At 37.1% G+C, this 17,206-nt stretch overlaps 1 protein-coding gene across 11 annotated transcripts in view; it reads left to right on the top strand.

The window, feature by feature from the left end:
- Window positions 1–17,206, top strand: part of LOC143907171 (TWiK family of potassium channels protein 7) — a 262,816-nt gene that overhangs the window by 52,971 nt on the left and 192,639 nt on the right. For 4 of the 11 annotated variants that reach the window (XM_077423758.1, XM_077423761.1, XM_077423751.1 and 1 more), the window contains exons 1-2: window positions 2,432–2,693; window positions 4,954–5,344. The exons of 1 other annotated variant lie outside the window; for it this stretch is intronic. The gene's annotated coding sequence lies outside the window, so the exon portion shown is untranslated. Of the gene's footprint in view, window positions 1–2,431; window positions 2,694–4,953; window positions 5,345–17,206 lie in introns of those variants that run through there. 6 more of the 11 variants (XM_077423760.1, XM_077423753.1, XM_077423755.1 and 3 more) reach the window with 5 other exon arrangements.

The raw sequence follows: 17,206 nt of genomic DNA, 5'->3' as shown, positions 1-17,206 counted from the left end.
CGTTCTTTTTACAATAAATCTTGATTTCTCGTATAGACTGCTATAGCGTCAGATTTCTTCAGTAAGTGCTCTCAAGAAAAACGATGTTCAAGATGAAAAGATAATAATCGAACGCGTTTCGCGAGAGGACCATTGGCTTTGAACGTAAAGATGTTATTCAATTGCGGAGAAGGATCCGCTCTATCAACCTATCTATCAACAATTAAATGGAACATTTTTCACGCGGACGTTTTCTCGCTTCGCCGAAGCTGGATCAGCTGGGATACCACTTGTCTGGCGCCAGCGTCACTCGGGGTAAATATTTGATAAGTAACTTTAGTATCACGGTTATACCGGTCCTGATGAGCGAAGCGCATCGCCGCCGGCCTCGGCCTCGTTCCGTCTCAAACGCACGTTCATGTGTTACTTTGTGAAATTAAAAGGCTTCAGATGGCCAATGTAATTTCCGAGGAAAAAGAAATAATAAAGATAGGAGCTCTATGTTGTACTGCAAATTAATTTAACGTATTTTGCTGATGATTTGATCAAATTTTTTCACTAAAAAAGTAGAAAAAATATTTATTTTGTTTTATTTTATATTTGTAATAAAATTATTTATTTAATTTTTTTATTTATAATATTCAACATATGTTGTTGAAATCAACGAGAAATATAACCTGTTAAAGAAATTGCTTTAGTGCAATTTCTTATATGATTTCTAAAAAGAATCTGAACGTCGGGTTTTTATACAATATATTTTATATTAGAAAACAGCAGATTGTACATCCTTAAGTAAATCTCTATTTTAATTAGCGTGGAGCTTTCCACCGTCATGGTCAGTAGGTATTATCTGCTGCAGCAGGATTCTAGCGAACTTCAAAGTGCTGAGCAAAATTGTTGTAGGCTGAATGTGGGAAAAAGAACGGCATGCTCTTGTGGGCGGAGGATAGGTGTCTGAGCATTAAACATTCAAAGTGTGTTTCAATTTGTTCCATGAAAGCGCGGGGGACTTTGAAGCGTACAGGGGTTGCGTACTTTACTAGAATATGTTGCAACGTACTGATTGGAGGGATCAAAGCCTGTACAAACGGTCGGTATTTAATCATCCGACCATACGTATTCATCAACGGTTGAAGCTTCCGCCAATGCTTATTTGCTTCGTTTTACCCGTACGTTCCCCGCAAATCCACAACCGTTTTCAGTATGTGGCTGTTAGTTCTAAATAAACTTAAATATCTATTCTATTTTTCTTTTGCTGTTTTCTTGCTGTCAATCGCATCGGGCACACATCATCCCGCGGGATTAACTAAAAATTCATAGTAAAGGGTCGGATGATACCGCGTTCCGTTCGCTTTCGGCGTAAGCTTCTTTATTCTCGCTTTTGGTTGCTCGTGTTCTGCTATCACGATCAACTGGAAGGGTATCGACAATGAATTTTACGCACGAGGAAATCGCTCGTCCAAGCCGGCAGATTCGGTACTTGTGCACGGATGGAAATGAATTCGATTGGAGCGAGCCATCTTTTTTTTGTTCTCACCTTTCGTCCCTCTACTCGCGGCATTCTTTTTTTTTACGAGGCGTAAAATACCGTCCACCGATCGCTGGTTGGCGCTAGTCGTAAATTGGTTACCGACCGATTGCCTGCTTGGTAGCATGCTTGGAGAATCGGAGCTTTTCGATGCTGCCTGTGGATTCTAGCGGACACGTAAACGTTATCTCATTGTCGCTCCGCTTTATCGATCCGCCGGCAGTCTCCTTTTATTGCTGTGTGAAAAGTAAAAGCCCGTATCTTAAACGGATCGCGCGATATTGTAACGGAATGACGACGAAGTGGATTTAGAAAGAGTTCAAGATTTGAAGAGTTGAGTCATTTTCAGATATTCTATCACGGGTATTCTCTATTATATGTAAATAAAATTTAACTGTTATAAACTACGCATAATACTCTGGTCATTTTGTAACACGCAGTTTGAAATATTTTTATGGTTATGGTTATAGAATTTTATGTTTACAAGCAATTTTCAAACAATTTTTGCTCTTTTGGACGTTTCGCAGAAAAAAATAATAGTTTAATAAATTAAGCGAGGCGAAAATTAAATAAACTTATATGAAGCTTAATAATTTTTTATGAAAGACTTAATAGCATCCATCACTCTGTTATGAGTTATTTCTCGTTCGAAAGTTTTCTTTTTTTTCTCAGATCTGCGCATATAGCGGATCCGCGCGCCATGCGAGAAAAAAAGCGAGAGCTTTGCACTCTTGATCAGGCATTATATTTCCACCGATTAATTATCTTGCAGCGATATGTCAAACCCCCCCGTTCATTGCTCTTCGTGCACCCTCGGCGTCAGTCGCTCACGATCGGTCAAGTTTGCTCCAGTCCGCAAGCGCCGAAAGGGCGGTGGGGCTTGCGAGCTTTCAAGCGCAGAGCTTCCGCTCATTCGTCCTTTTGCGTCGATCGCGAGCATTTCGCGGGTTCGCTGCAATGCGTGTATCTCTGACGAACGCGTATGTATATCGTCGCGCGTGATGGCCGTGCAGCAATCGATTGATGCGCCTTTCCTGCGAGAATGACGAGTGAACGGTCGGGATCGATCGGGATCGCGAGATCGCCAGCTAACTTTTTGGAGCTCATCGATCGCCGCTGCGTTCTCTCGTAGCTTCATCTTATTAGGATTCGTGGAACTGAGTGCCGAAGCGTTTTTGGGATTCGGGTTGGTTGGATTATTTTGACTACAGTGTCTTTTTAGCGAGATATGAGACAGTGAAAAACTCAAAAGTGCTTTGACCAATTGAGATTTCGTGCGAACGTAGAAGAGAAAAAGCTCAGATTTATCATATTTTATTATTCCAACTGTTTACAGGCTTAATATTTGAAATTTAATAAGGTCGAAGTTATTTGATCCTGCGGGGTTGATGTCTTGTTGTTAATTAATCATCCGGGATTAGAGGTCGTTGCTTTTAGAGTACGGCAAATACTGTGCAGTATATGTGAAATTAACGAAGAATTAATCTTTTATAAGGATATTTGTCGTATTCAATTGTTGATTTAGAATTTATTTAAAAAAATATATATATATATCTTTAATAAAATACTGAACAAATAGTTTATCCAGCGCATTAATTTCAGTTTAATTAGTCATATTAAACCGCATTTCGGAAATAGTTTTAGTCATTTTAATTATCAGAATTAAATTTTAATATTTATCAATTAATTAATCGATTTTTTGTAAGTTATTCAAAATTATATTTTAATTAGTATTACATGGCAAGTAATTAATGAAAGTCTGTATTTAAATTACTATAATAATCATAATTGAAATAAAATAACAGATTTCGTTAACTATTGAAAATCACAGTCACTTATCGTGACTGAACTATTGAGAGAAAATACAGAACATATATAAAAAATATCTATACTTTGAATAGGGCAAATTGTAAAATAAAATATTTATAACGTTTGCTATGTTCATCAGAAACTTTGAATTTTTCGACAAATCATTTAAGCAGTTTTGTTAAGTTAAATTAAGAGAAAATTAATTTAACGAAACATTTTAATGAAAATGGTTTTCTCTTGACCATTTAATATTTAATTAAAAAATTCTTTTGAAATATTTATTAAAATAAAATATTCTTTGCTTTGCATGCATTTGTAATTTTTTTTTATTTTATAATTGCGGAAATTTAAAGAGATTATTCTGGAAAATTCTGTTGTCTAATCTAGAAATAATATTTTTGACGCAGTTCATCATTACGAAAATTGAAATTTAATCCGTAGGTTAATGAGATATTTTACTAAAAAGGTCTTGCATTATTATCGCTATAGGACAAGGTAGTACCATAAAATAATACAAGTGGACTGTTATTTGTTGCTATAATTTTTAAAGATCTGTTTGCGATGAATTATAAATATCACGATTATTTTCATACTTTTAACACTACAAATATATAGTACGGGAAGAACTTCATCGCGGCGCGCCGCGAGATAAAATAACAACGTTCAACGCATTTCCCGTGTTTCATATGTTGCGTAAACTGGACGTGTGTATCTACGAGTGACGATAAAATGCATGTTTATTAGGCTCAGTTTCGCAAGTGTCGGTTAACTTTTAATCTTAGATTAACTCACTCTTCGTCTCCTTCTAACGTCCCCTTTAGAAAAAGACGAAGAGTGAGTTAATCTAAGGTTAAAAGTTAACCGACACTTGTGAAACTGGGCTCTCCATCATGAAAATGCGAAAGATCATATGGACACGCGTTGAGCATCGGCGAGGCGTTTTGCACGCACGATTTCACTTGTGTGCGACGCGTGCGGGCGAGACTCGTGAGCAGAGCCTACACGGCAATTGAATTTCGCAATGGCTCGATAATTCGCAATTAAACTGTCTACTCGACATTGTTACACAGTGAATGGGCTCGCGTGTAAGGGCGAAAAAGACCACGGCCGATAACCAATAAAACGAGCTTGTGTTTATAGGTAGTTGGAAGCTCAACGATTGTAATTGTTGATTATATTGGATGGTAATATTACAGAGGTAATCTGAATCCCTCAACGCGAACGTTACAACATGAACGGTGTCTTTGCGCAATATCGTGTTTCAATTTAAGAATATTTTTGATCAATGAGGATCAATAAGATATATTCCGTCCACGTCTTATATCATTGGTATAATTTATCTCGTTCGAAAAAATGCGAGAAAGCAACGAATAGGTATATTTGCAGCGAAGTAGATTGCGTTAGCCGGTATTGATTAATATTTTGCTTGTAGAACTTGGGTTGCATTTGAAAGAGAGAGAGAGAGAGAGAGAGAGAGAGAGAGAGAGAGAGAGACAGAGAGAAAGAGAGAGAGAGAGAGAATATTAATTTAGACATATAAACAAGGAGATAACATCAATAACATAATCAACTCTATAATTTAATAATATAATAGATACCTCGTGTTAAAATTTATGTATATATGTACTTGTATACAGGTTTTATAATCCCCATTCTAGGAACATTAAAACGAAAAAAAATATATACAATACATAAATATTCGAGGTTGATGCGTGGTTCTTATGTGCTATTAATGACAGACATTGAGGATGAATATTATATGATATAAAATATTATGACAGAATTTTATGGTGATATGTGGAAATGAACGTGATAAGTTTTGTCAACAAGACAGCGTGCTATCTAGTGCGACATCGTGTTAGTGTAAAGTGCGTTGAGCTTATTTGCATCCTGTTTCGTTTCTAGAATTGTTAATTGACGAAAACACGTCACCTTTTCAGACCTCAAGATAGTTTCGAGGCGGTGCTGCTAATAAAACTGCCAAGTGTATTCGTAATTGCTGCAACTCCGTTTGGACTTCGACAGTTGGTGAGTTTGTTTATGGCTAATGTAAAGACTGATTTTGCAATCTTATAATTTATTTATTATTTACAATTACGCACAATTGTTTACAATTAATATATTTATAAAATATAACTTTTATAATAACACAAAACGAATTCTTCGGAAGTTTATATGTCATATTTTGAAATACTGAATACTTTAGCTCTTATATAAAAAGAATAATTTTTCTTGTATATCAGCAAGCGTATATAAAAATGTCGTATTATATTTTTATATTATAATCATATTACGAAGAAGTAATTTATGATCTTGTTTATAAAGGAAATGTTTTTTGTGCGTAAGAATATCTAATACTAAAGTGATGTTTTTTCAAGCATAAAACGTTAGGTATGCAAAGAATTTTTACGGAAAATAACGATAGAGAAGCATAAGTAGTTATATATAAAGTAAATTTATATTTTAATCATCTTAACTTGATCTACTTTTCTCGTTGAATAATTTATATTAGCTTGGCATCTTTTTTGTACGTGAAGAATATCAAAGAGAATATATAATTTATTAATATTTCTTTATAATAGTATCTTAATGTATTATTTCGTTTATTATAACAAGTCTAAACTTGCAAGGACGAAATTCAGTTAACATATATGTGACAAAATTCTGACTTTTATTGTTACGCACAGATATCCATAGCGAGCATGTACTTTCATGCATTGTTATTGAAAAATAGCAAATATATATTAAACATAAGAAAGATATAAAGCTATAGGGATACGATCTCGGAAAAAAACCAAAGTAAATAGAAAAAGTGACGAGCGCAGAATCGAGCTCGACGGTATTCGTCCCCAATCTCTTTTCCATTGATGTACGATGTGGCGAAACGGAATCTGAAAAAAGATCGACGGCCCGTACATCGATGTCAATTTGAAAAAAAAAAAAATGCGTCCGTTCGGTGTCCAGTGAAGCATATAGGAAAACTTAATTTTTGGCGTATTTTTTGAAGATGTATTAACTCTGCAGCTACATTGTTTATCAGTCATACATCACTGTTTCAAAATTTTTTATAAATTTTTTGCATGGATTTTATATTTCAATGTGGTATCGGTCGTTATTCAGCGAGAGAACAATATAATTAATTAATAGAAGGCACGCAATGCAACAGAAATACAATGGGCATTAGAATAGCAGCCATATGCGTGCGTGTTGTCCACCTGTGAAATATGTGATTAATCAAATTTAACCGTCGCGATAGTACCGCCGTTAAAGAATGCGCGAGAATAGGAGCCGTAATACAAGGCGTGATTCAAGAAAAGAAAGAAGTTAACACGGGCTTGGTATGTGCCAAGGCTATTTCGAAAGAGTTACTGGCGACGCTAATATCAGTAATACTAACCCCACAACCGTCGCGATATTTCGACCCTAAAGCTGCTGCAGCCGCATACTGGAAGCTGTCCAACGGATATACCGTACGGCATCCATTCTACAGTTTCCTGAAAATAGGGCGATGTTAAAGAGGCCTAGATTCCAAAGATTTACAATACTGCTTAAGGGGATCCTAAAGCCGTCTGTAATACCGGTTTTTTTCTTAGCACTAATCTTTTAATTGGCTTTATAGAAATGCAAAATTCTTGTCTAGAATTAAAGTACGCGTCAAAATCTAGGTCATGGTGGTCGACGTTATATCGAAAACGAGAAAAAATTAATATTTTTGTTAATTTTTGGTATACGTGACGACAATATTTGCTTTGTACAAAAATTCCACAATAAATATCTACAAAATTAGACCGGCATGACCTAGGAACAACATTTAAGAACAATATCGTGCAATTAAATCTAAGATTGAAAGCCTAGAAAAAAAGATTAGTTTGAATAAATTTTTATATGTGCAAAAGCACATTCAGGTTGATATTGCGTGTAGCGAGAGATGGTTCAGCAATCGAAACAAGGACAGATGCCTCTCTTTAGACAAGAACAGATATAGATATATGACATAGAAAACAGGATTAGAAATGTTGACATTACCGACGTCGAGGAAGTTCAGCCTTCACTTTAGGATCCCCTTAAACGCGCGAGTGCGCTCCAACAATGCGGGGAAATTTATGAAAACTCTTGAAGGCCGTTGATTGGAAGAAATTATATATTTTTCGAGATTATTTTATTTAGGTACATGAGATCTGTATGAAATTAACATTTATGTGAAATAATTCGCTTTATATTTAAATTACCATTAATTGTGCATTATACAATGCAAGATCAAAATTAATGTAGAGATATCATATTTGTTTTTAAAAATATGCGTTTATCGAAATTGGGCGAGGCATGTATACCGTGATTCTTGGGATATCGATAACATTTAAATGCCAGTTATTGCTCGACGGTTATACGCGTGTATATATACATATATAATATATATATATATATGTATATGCACACACTATTACAAAGTACGTAGTGTAATAGCTGTCCCGCGGTTTTCCGATGAGCAAGAGGACGAAAGCCCCTTGATTTAATTTTACTGGATTCTCTTGCGCCCCGCGTGGACAGGACCGTACAAGAGAGGGTACTGAAATTCTCCGGTGACACCGGGCCAATTTCCAGAAGGGTTCGCCGAGTGGACGACAAACATGCGCTTTTGAATTTCCACGCCGTTCCGTACGACGGAGAATGGCGTCGGCAAGCACGACCACGAAGTGCTTTGCTCTTCAGATTTGAACTTTCCGAATATAGCATAGCCTATTTCCGCCGTGTCTGGAATTTAACTCCGATTATAGTGCGATTCCAATGCAGCTTCGATATACCAACGCTATATTAGGATAATATAATTTTTGGGTCGCTTATCATTAATAAGAAATATTTCGAATACGCCGTTCTATTTGCACCTTTCTGATATTTATTTGAGAGTAACTGCAAGTGTGTATAATTACCGAAACGAATACTAATTATTATTGAAAAGAACAAAAGATTATTTAAGATCAAATTCTGTATGAAAAAAATATTGATTGATAGATATATGTTCATTCTTGGTAGAAAATGAATAATTGAGATACATATATCTTTATAGTTGGATTTTGTAGTAATTAAAGGATGTGTTTTTTATGCGAAATATAAGCTTCTGCTTATACAGTAATATTTCCTGCGCAAGTAATTGCTTTACGTAATATGACGAGCCCATCTGTTGAAATTTCGTTTGTAAATTTTAATTCTCTAGGAAATGGAAATGCAATCCGAGATATGTTTGGATTTCAGCTATGCGTAAACAGTATGTATACATATATATGAAACGGTCGGTATAAACTTCGTTTATAACCCGTAGGGAATGTGTGAATCGCAAGATCGAATGTCAATTTAGATGACAGATATTTCAGAAACAATTATGAAGTCCCATAAATATCAATCTAATGACGAGCGCACGTGTGGCACGCATATTTCTCGCGTTTGGAGAGCTTCGGAAAGTGAATCAGATTTCCGGAGAAATTCTCGGGTAGAGACGCATATAATGCCGCGTCTCTCACGCACGCAACCATATCCGAGCAAGGATGCCGTGGTAGCGCATAAGAATACTGGGGTGACGTAGGATATACATATATATAGAGACTTTTAATATAAAATATCAAATGTCCCGACTTTCCGGATCCTAAATTTATGGGTTTCCCAACAGGAGTGAAAATATTGATGCGACTTTCAAATTTACCACGTGGCGCGTTTCCCTCCATCATCGAATCACCACCGCGCGCGTGAATATTTTCAGTCGCCGCGAGTCATGCTTATTTTGCGATTTTCAGATTTTTGTGTCGAAACTGCTGCCTAATGTGCATATTGCATGTGAGAAAAATATTAAGTCGTTGAAAACACGAACAGACCGAATGAACGTTTAGAAAAATAGGATTGGATAAGCAGTATTTGAATCATCGCAGAAAAAAAATAGATTTATATGTGTGAGTAAATTTATTCTTTATTCCAATACAAGCGATAAGAAAGTAATATGTACTATTTTGGAGAGCAATATTTACGTACATTGTATAGTAGCGAAACAATTTCGTGTGCAAGAGCTTAAAGTATATCAAAGCGATATTTTATTCAGTTCAATCCAGCTAACCGCCCCGCGGACCCTCTTCGCCAGTTCTGTCGCAAGAATGACTTTTGGAGTAAGCCTTTGTAGGACTTTAGAAGGCCTGCTATCTTTATTCCCCTCCGTCACACACTCTTAGGAACACGTCCGCCCCGCGACAGATCTGAATTACCAATGAGCATTCCGATCACGTTGTCCCGAGCGAGCTGTTCGCGCGGAATAAGGGAGCGTCGGCGTCGTGAAGCGAGGAGGTCAAAACAAAGAGGACAAGCAAAAAAAAGGCACGGTTAAAAAAGATAATTTGCGTAAGAGCACGGGTTAATTTGATTGGTGAACGCGTATCGTGCAGCTATGTTCATCTATCCATTTTTTAAACGGACTTTTTTCGGACGAGTGACCGAAACACACGTGAGCGTGTGTTTGACCACGTAAAATATATCGTAAAACTGTTTATATAGAGAATCTCGTGACCAAACTTTCGAGTAATGGTCAATACATGTGAAAAAAATGGCTGATAAGGTAAAGGTACCAATACCCGGACATGTACCTATATCCGGACGCCTTTATTATTTATAAGTATAACGCGAATTAAAATCAAAGATAAAAGTATTTTTTCTTGTAGTTTGAAACTTCAATTATGATATCCACAAACGTTTATTTTCATAAATTTATATTTTTTTAAAGATATCCAGACACAGATACGTGTCCAGGTATTGGTGCATTTCCTATGCTTAAGTGTCCGGGTATCGGTACCTTTACCTTACGTGTGATTCCGTTTGATCGTACGTCGGATGTTATCGGTGAAATGTATGTAGAAAATAATATAAAAGTTGCACGCAGCTATCCACAATTTTGTGATAAACAATAGTTATTTGTGCGACAAGTGCTGTAAGATGAAAATTCAAGGGTGCGGAGTTGACGCACGAGCCGAAGGCGAGTAAGGAAAGCCCTTTTGAACCGAGGTTAAGTGGGCTTGGTGTCAGGATTGAGGGCATTGCAGCCAGAAAGGATTTCCACAGGGACGAGTAATCAAGGAACACACAACTTGAGCACAGGACTTTATTCCGATATAATTAGAGTAGCGAGCGTTACGTGTGACATGGTCGGCGAAGGCGAGTGCGGTCAACTCCGCACCCTTGAATTTTCATCTTTACGCACGACTTGCACACCTTATTTTATGTTGCAGGTGCGTGGAAAGTGGCCTATCACGCACGCGTAGCGTGCGCAATGGGGCACTTTCCATGCACGTGTTACATAAAATAATTTACTATCTATACCGTTTTCACAGGACGGAACTAACGTAGAATATTCAGAAGATCGTTTGCATTCAAATGCTTACTATCAGTGCCGTCTTGATTCGATAAATATTGCACGAAAAACACAAGTATGAAATATGTTTCTAAATATAATTTTTATAAGATGACGCAAACACACATAGACATGCATACGTGAATTATTTACGACGGGATGGCTGTTTGCCGTCACGAGGAGCGCGAAGAAGAGACGGTTTTTCTTTATCGTGTCCTTATTTTCGCCATCCTTGCGTCAGAATGTGCACCTGCTTACCTATCACGATATTTCTCCGCCTCTCATTCCTCCTTTTGTAGCCGTTCACGGAAGCCTACTTCTCACGGATAAAAATCAATGGCGCATTTTCGCGCATCTCTGCATACGAGGCACGTCGGCATAGAAGGCACTTTTCACACGAAACACTTCGAACTCGTAGAATCCCATAAGGCGCTTAACTTCCCGACTTTCATCGCTATTCCATGGCGAGGCATCACTTTTTCTTTCTAACCTTCCTTTCGTTTATCTGCGAGAGAACTGTCTACTGCCGGAACATTTACCTGAAGATTTTTACAATTTGTTTTCACACGTGTCTAAAGCTCTTTAGTCTTTCAAGGAATCTGTGGCTGAAACATTTTACGGTATTTCTGACGATGTTAGCTATTGTTTGTCAGCAGCTGCTTTTTGATCAGCTATGTATTTAAAACACGGAAAGTGAACTGCGACTGTATTATTTTAAATTGTTCTACCGTTATTTGTTGCTAGATGAGGGGGGGAGGGACACGTAAACTATAGAAAAATCTATATATATTTTGGCGAATTTTTTGATCTGCCGTTTTTGTTTTACCTTATGCTATGCGAATTTGCATGCATGCAGTGATAATATTTTTTCCTCCCGAAAAGGTTGCTCGCAGGATGCGGATTAAATTCCAGAAAGTTTTCAAGTCCGCGTGGACACGACGGCGGCTTTCGCACGCGTTTGTCGGGAAAGCTGACCGGCGGCAAATTTAATTAAAAAAGTGCAAGCGTGCAATTTTTTTAAATTTTCTGTTGGCGAGCATTCCACCCCCGGCAAAGGAGTATATTTGTTCGCTCGTCAAATGATTCTCCGGAAAGACGGGCGTTCACATTCACTTGTTTTCCCGTTTTTCTTACTTTTTCGTGCTGTCAGTTATTGGGATCTTGCGACTCGAAAACTCGTAACGGAGATTTAGTTCCGTGGATCAGGACCTTGGTAGTTTTTTGAAGTGATTCATTACTGCTTCTTAACTTTAGTAGGAGTTAAGTTTTCGAATCGCGCTATCATGTGACGATAGAGAACATTTTCTTCTTCTTATCGCTTTCAATATTCAAAGATAGATTATAAAAATCATTTTATTTAAACATTTTTACACATTTCTATTTTAATATAATCATAAACCTAGTAGCACATGATGGAGTATATACGTTTTATATACTCCATCATGTGCTACTAGGGAAGTTGTTTGGCTCTGTTCTTGCATTTATTTCTCATCGATAGGCGATTAACGATATGCATAAAATTCAGTCTTCACGAAAGGTAAAATTCAGTCTTGAATTCAATTATTACTAATGAACATTGCAATCGTATTTACGATTCGTTAACGTTTATTCTCTTTTCATGTAATTACCGTACACATGGAATCACTAATATCTTTTTGAAAATGCCTTTGTTAGATGAATATATTAAGGTATTAAGGAAATCTTTAAAATGTAATTAAACATTATAAAATATTCTACATTGTTAAATAATATTTGTAAGAAAGTTTATATAGTAAATTTAGTCATTCCACTTTACTTGTGTTATACAAAGTAACTTTCCATGTTATTCCATGCAAATAAAATAATTTACCTTTGTACATACAAATCGTGTATTAGTCACATTATTTTTATTAAATACATCACATTCACAGAAAAATTTATTAATCAAACTACTATGTTACACACGCGTTTATTCCAGTCGTAAACTAGCAGAATAAGAGTACTTCATATTCTCAGCGCGTCGCATCGGGAAAATTGAGTACGCTTTTGAATTGTAAGAAATGAAATCGAATATCCAATGTAGTCCGCGTCTTTTGCGCATATCTTAGAGAGCAAAAGATAACTCTTTTTAAAATTCAGTATGTTATTTTGCTGATTTTGCACGTTAGGGTTTTTCAGATCGCGTTGCTAATGTTGTTTTTTAGTTATGCTATTAGCCGGTGTAAAATGAAAAATATTTATTCAAGTAAACTAGTATATTTAACTTGACTCGTTAATTTTAGTTAGTTTTCATTGCTTTTTTATGTATGATCAATCATTTTGTATTGATGTACACGACCACATTTTAAATATTTTTTTATACTTGTTAGCTTCTCTTTATACTTGGTTACGTTGAAAACGCCGACAAAGATTTTGCCGCAACAATAGTTTCACCGATATTATTTCATCAACACTGAGTTCGATCAATACCGAGTTTGATCAACAATATGTATTCATACATATTCATAGATTTTCGTATGCATCATAAAAAGTATTTTTTTTTTTTTAAGATTTAAGAGCAAAATTTCTGCAGTGCAGAAAAAATGAAATTATTCTATTGTATAGATAATGAATTTATTACTTGTTTAATCAGATTTTTGTACAATAACTAACGTATACATTAAAGTAACCCTTCTAGTAATTGAACGAAAACATTGGGTGAAAATATACTGTCTATGACAAAAGTCGGTGAATATATATGACGGTGAATGCATATCGTCAAATTCGGGCGATGTCGGGCAAAATAATTTTGGTGAAAACATTGTCGGAGAGAACCTTTGTCGGTGATTTCAATATAATCCCTTTGTACCATACAATGTTATTATCAGATACCGTAAGCTCGGCTTTTGTTAAATTCTGAGTTTCGGTGCACGGCGTATTCATCTAAAGATCTGGTAATCCTCTTCACGGCAGGTAGCATATCTTGGGACTGCGCGAAAATAAATTCCTCGCCGCAACGACGACGAGGGCATATAGGGGTTCGTTGCAAAGGACTGCAGTGAGAGAGGTGCAGCCTTTATAGATGCGCCGCAGAATCTTCTCTCAATTTCTGCGAGTTATCCAGCGATAGCATTGTCTCGTGCTCGGACTGCCTAGCTCAGTGTATTCCGGAAACTTTTATTTGTTTATCCGCGCCGCAAAAGCCGCGCGCGGTTCGTTCTCGAGGAATATTACTAAAGCTGCCGCTCCTGTTTGACTTCGAATGGCGGCGAATTGAAGAGTTCAGTGCCCGGAAACTTTATTTGTATGCCGGACGTATTTCGGAGCAACGCGATACGCAATGCCGCCGAATGAGTGCGGAACAAACTGTACGGATTGGCAACTGGGTTAGGTACACTTACGCAATAACGACCCGTAGCATACGATTGCGTTCGTGCATATTACGAGGTCCGACAATGAAGTTTGTCACGGTACAATTGTTACGTACCTTATTGCTAATTATCACTGGTATGGTCAAGTAGTTCTCTTAAGAAGCTATACACCAAGCTATACATATACCAGCGTCTTGTCCACTCTTCAAAGCAGTTACTGTTTCGTGTTATTCTTAATTTTATTAACATCAAAGTGTTTTTTTTTTGTTTTTTTTTTTATTGGGAATAAGAAAAAGTTACACAGGGCCTGATTTGGTGTGGCTTTTATTCCTACAGATAAAGGAAACATTGAAAGTAGATCGCACTTTGATGACTTTAATGACATTAAATTTAGAGTAACACGACGGATCTGAAGGTCATTTCATAACACAATTCCAAAACTGCTTTGAAGGGTGGACAAAGCGCTGGCATCGGTATGTAGCTTCCCAAAGCGACCACTTTGAACCACAGTGATAATCAGTAATATGGTATGTAGCAATCGCACCGTGACGAGTTCGCGAACTTTATTGTCAGACCTCGTGTCATACGTTTGCTTTAAGGTGGTTATTCCTGATATATGCACACGTGTATAGTATCAGTTGTGTCGTGTATAGTTACGTTACGCTGGTAATGTCGCCCAATATTGACAGTCGTATCACTGAAACGGCGGCTCATTAGAAGTTTGTAATGGATGACGGTTTAGTCGAATTTCGCATCATCCTCTTATGCACGCGATCCGTAATGTAAGTTCTACGACTTCTCCCGACGCGTTCGTGCGACTGACGAGATTTGATTTAATCTTTCGAAACTTTCCGTTTTACCCTTATACAGTTCACTTATTAACGAATAATGATATGTGTGTGGTCGCAGTTTTCTTATTTTTAGAAAATTTCGTTTCGCGCCGTGCGCCAACAGTATAATAGAAGTCGCAAGCTATACAATGGACGAAAATACTTGCAGTCGCGTGTGTGAACGGAATGTTTTGTGGCTCTGTTTACGTCTAGATAGAGAACTTTTCAATTACGCCGTGCCGCACACGTATAGGTTCTCGTAACTTTATTACGGTCCGACCGCAATTTTAGCGGGTGTTCTAAAGCAGAGCGATATACGCGCATGATTTTGCGTTAGTCGCATTGCAGCAGCATCGAAATTGCATCCACGCGTACGGTGTCTCTCATTACGCGCTAATGTACTTTTCAATGGCGATTATACGCTTAATCGTACCCAATAAATAGCAGATCTAATGGCATTGGACGATCGAAATTTGTTAAACATACACTGTCAGTGATCTGCTTGCAAATGATGTTGATCTTTACTATTGCTCATTAATGTCTGAGAAATCAATATGTTTTGTTTGCACTTTATTCGCGTGGAAATAATTACTCTATTGAATGTTGACTTTGGAAAGACAACGGAAACATATCTAAAATTTGTTTTAGTTGTACGCGAAATATAACTAGCGATTTTTTAGAGCGTTCAAATTGGCTCCGACTGGAGTCTATTTTTGAATATAGTCTAGCAAACTTGAAGAGTCCTCGCGGACAATCAAGGGCTTGCCAACCTCAGACTGAAAAGAGAGGTGGAGTCAAAGAAGCCTTCCTCTTTGCGCACTCGGCACAATTTTTCCGATTCCACGTCCCAGCGATTCTCAACTCTTCTCCTATTCCTGCCGTCTTTTACTCTTTGTTGGAGCATTCATGCGAGAGAAATTTCTTTCTATGCCTGATGCATCCAGAAAACGTGGTGTATTGTTAACTTTTCTGTTCCTTAAAGGTCGATAAGTTTATTCGCATGCTCTTCGTGGTTTCATTGTTGCTCGTAAAATGTTCGATCCAAGAATACCATGCTTACGGTATCAGTCAATTATGACAAAGATTTAGAAAGATATATCTGATAGTTTATTTTGTGATAAATTTTATTTAAATTTTTTCTTAACTATTTTCTTATAATAATATTTTCTATATTTTAAAATTTTGCTACGAGTACATCTTATCAACAAACAACGTTTGTTTCTCATTATTCGTATACATGAAGAAAAATTTTAAAGAATTTGCATAAATGTACGTTGAGAACATAGTATTCTAATATTAGGTATATGCTGCTTTAGCACTTAAAAGGCCGCCGGGAAGGATTGATTCTTAGCTCGTGATTAATTTGGATGATATAAAGTTATCGATAGGATTGCTATTTCTGTCACGCCCATCCGTCTCATTTCGATTTCTGTTCGTGACTGTCGATTGCCCTTCGTAAACCTCCATCGCCGACATCGCGGCTACCCTCGAATCACCACGAAATGTACACGTCTGCGAAGCAAATTCCAGATTACCGTTGGCTTCGGATAACATTTACATACAGCATACATTTACCGTTGCATACCGGCGGTTACCGGATCCTTTCTCGTAGCGGGGGCTGCTATAGCGATACTTCGTACAGAAAAACGGTTGAGGGAAAGAAGAACGTGCGCAGGGAAAGGAAGAACGAGGTTGGCGAATCGCGTAGCTCGCTCGCCATTGGGAAGAACGACTGACGACGATAAAAATGGAGAAATTTTTATTGCCACGATAAATGCGGACTCTTACCTTCCTTCGTGCTTGCGTTATAGTGTATACGTTAACAGTTTTTTCAGTCGTTGTCTCTATTTGAGCGTACATTTATTTGAAGTTTTAGTTAATGAAAGACAATCGTGCGATTAATAATAAATGGCGAACGATTCGACGAAGCATTGTGGTAAAAATCATTTTGGAATTTCCAGTTTTTCAATGGCAAAGACATAATTCTTGATGACGTTTTGTAGATGGGATGAGGTTATTAGTACCTAAAAGTTGAAAGTGGCAGGTAACGATTCCGCGGCGTTATCGCGAGGATTAACCAGAAAGGGAAGTTTGTCGAGGCAGTTAAAAGTTAGATGCTGCGGGCGGAAGGACGTTATAATATGGACGCTACGGAGGAACTATAAAATCTCGCGAGATGCTAACAGTGGCATGATTTATCTCGGAACGATTTCGAGCTCGCTTTATTTCATTGGTAATGGTGATAGACACGTGCTCCGAAATAACTTGGTTTGAGGAAAATGTAAAAAAGTACACTGTTTCAATGTATATTTCGTAATTTATTTTTCTTTTTTTTTTAACGACATTTAAT

The sequence above is a fragment of the Temnothorax americanus genome, unplaced genomic scaffold (genome assembly GCF_048541705.1).
Source record: "Temnothorax americanus isolate GAGA-0224 unplaced genomic scaffold, ASM4854170v1 Scaffold8, whole genome shotgun sequence".
In the NCBI taxonomy this organism is placed as follows: Eukaryota; Metazoa; Arthropoda; class Insecta; order Hymenoptera; family Formicidae; genus Temnothorax; species Temnothorax americanus.
Note: the sequence above shows the minus strand (reverse complement) of the source record. Positions and strands in the feature narration are given on the sequence as shown.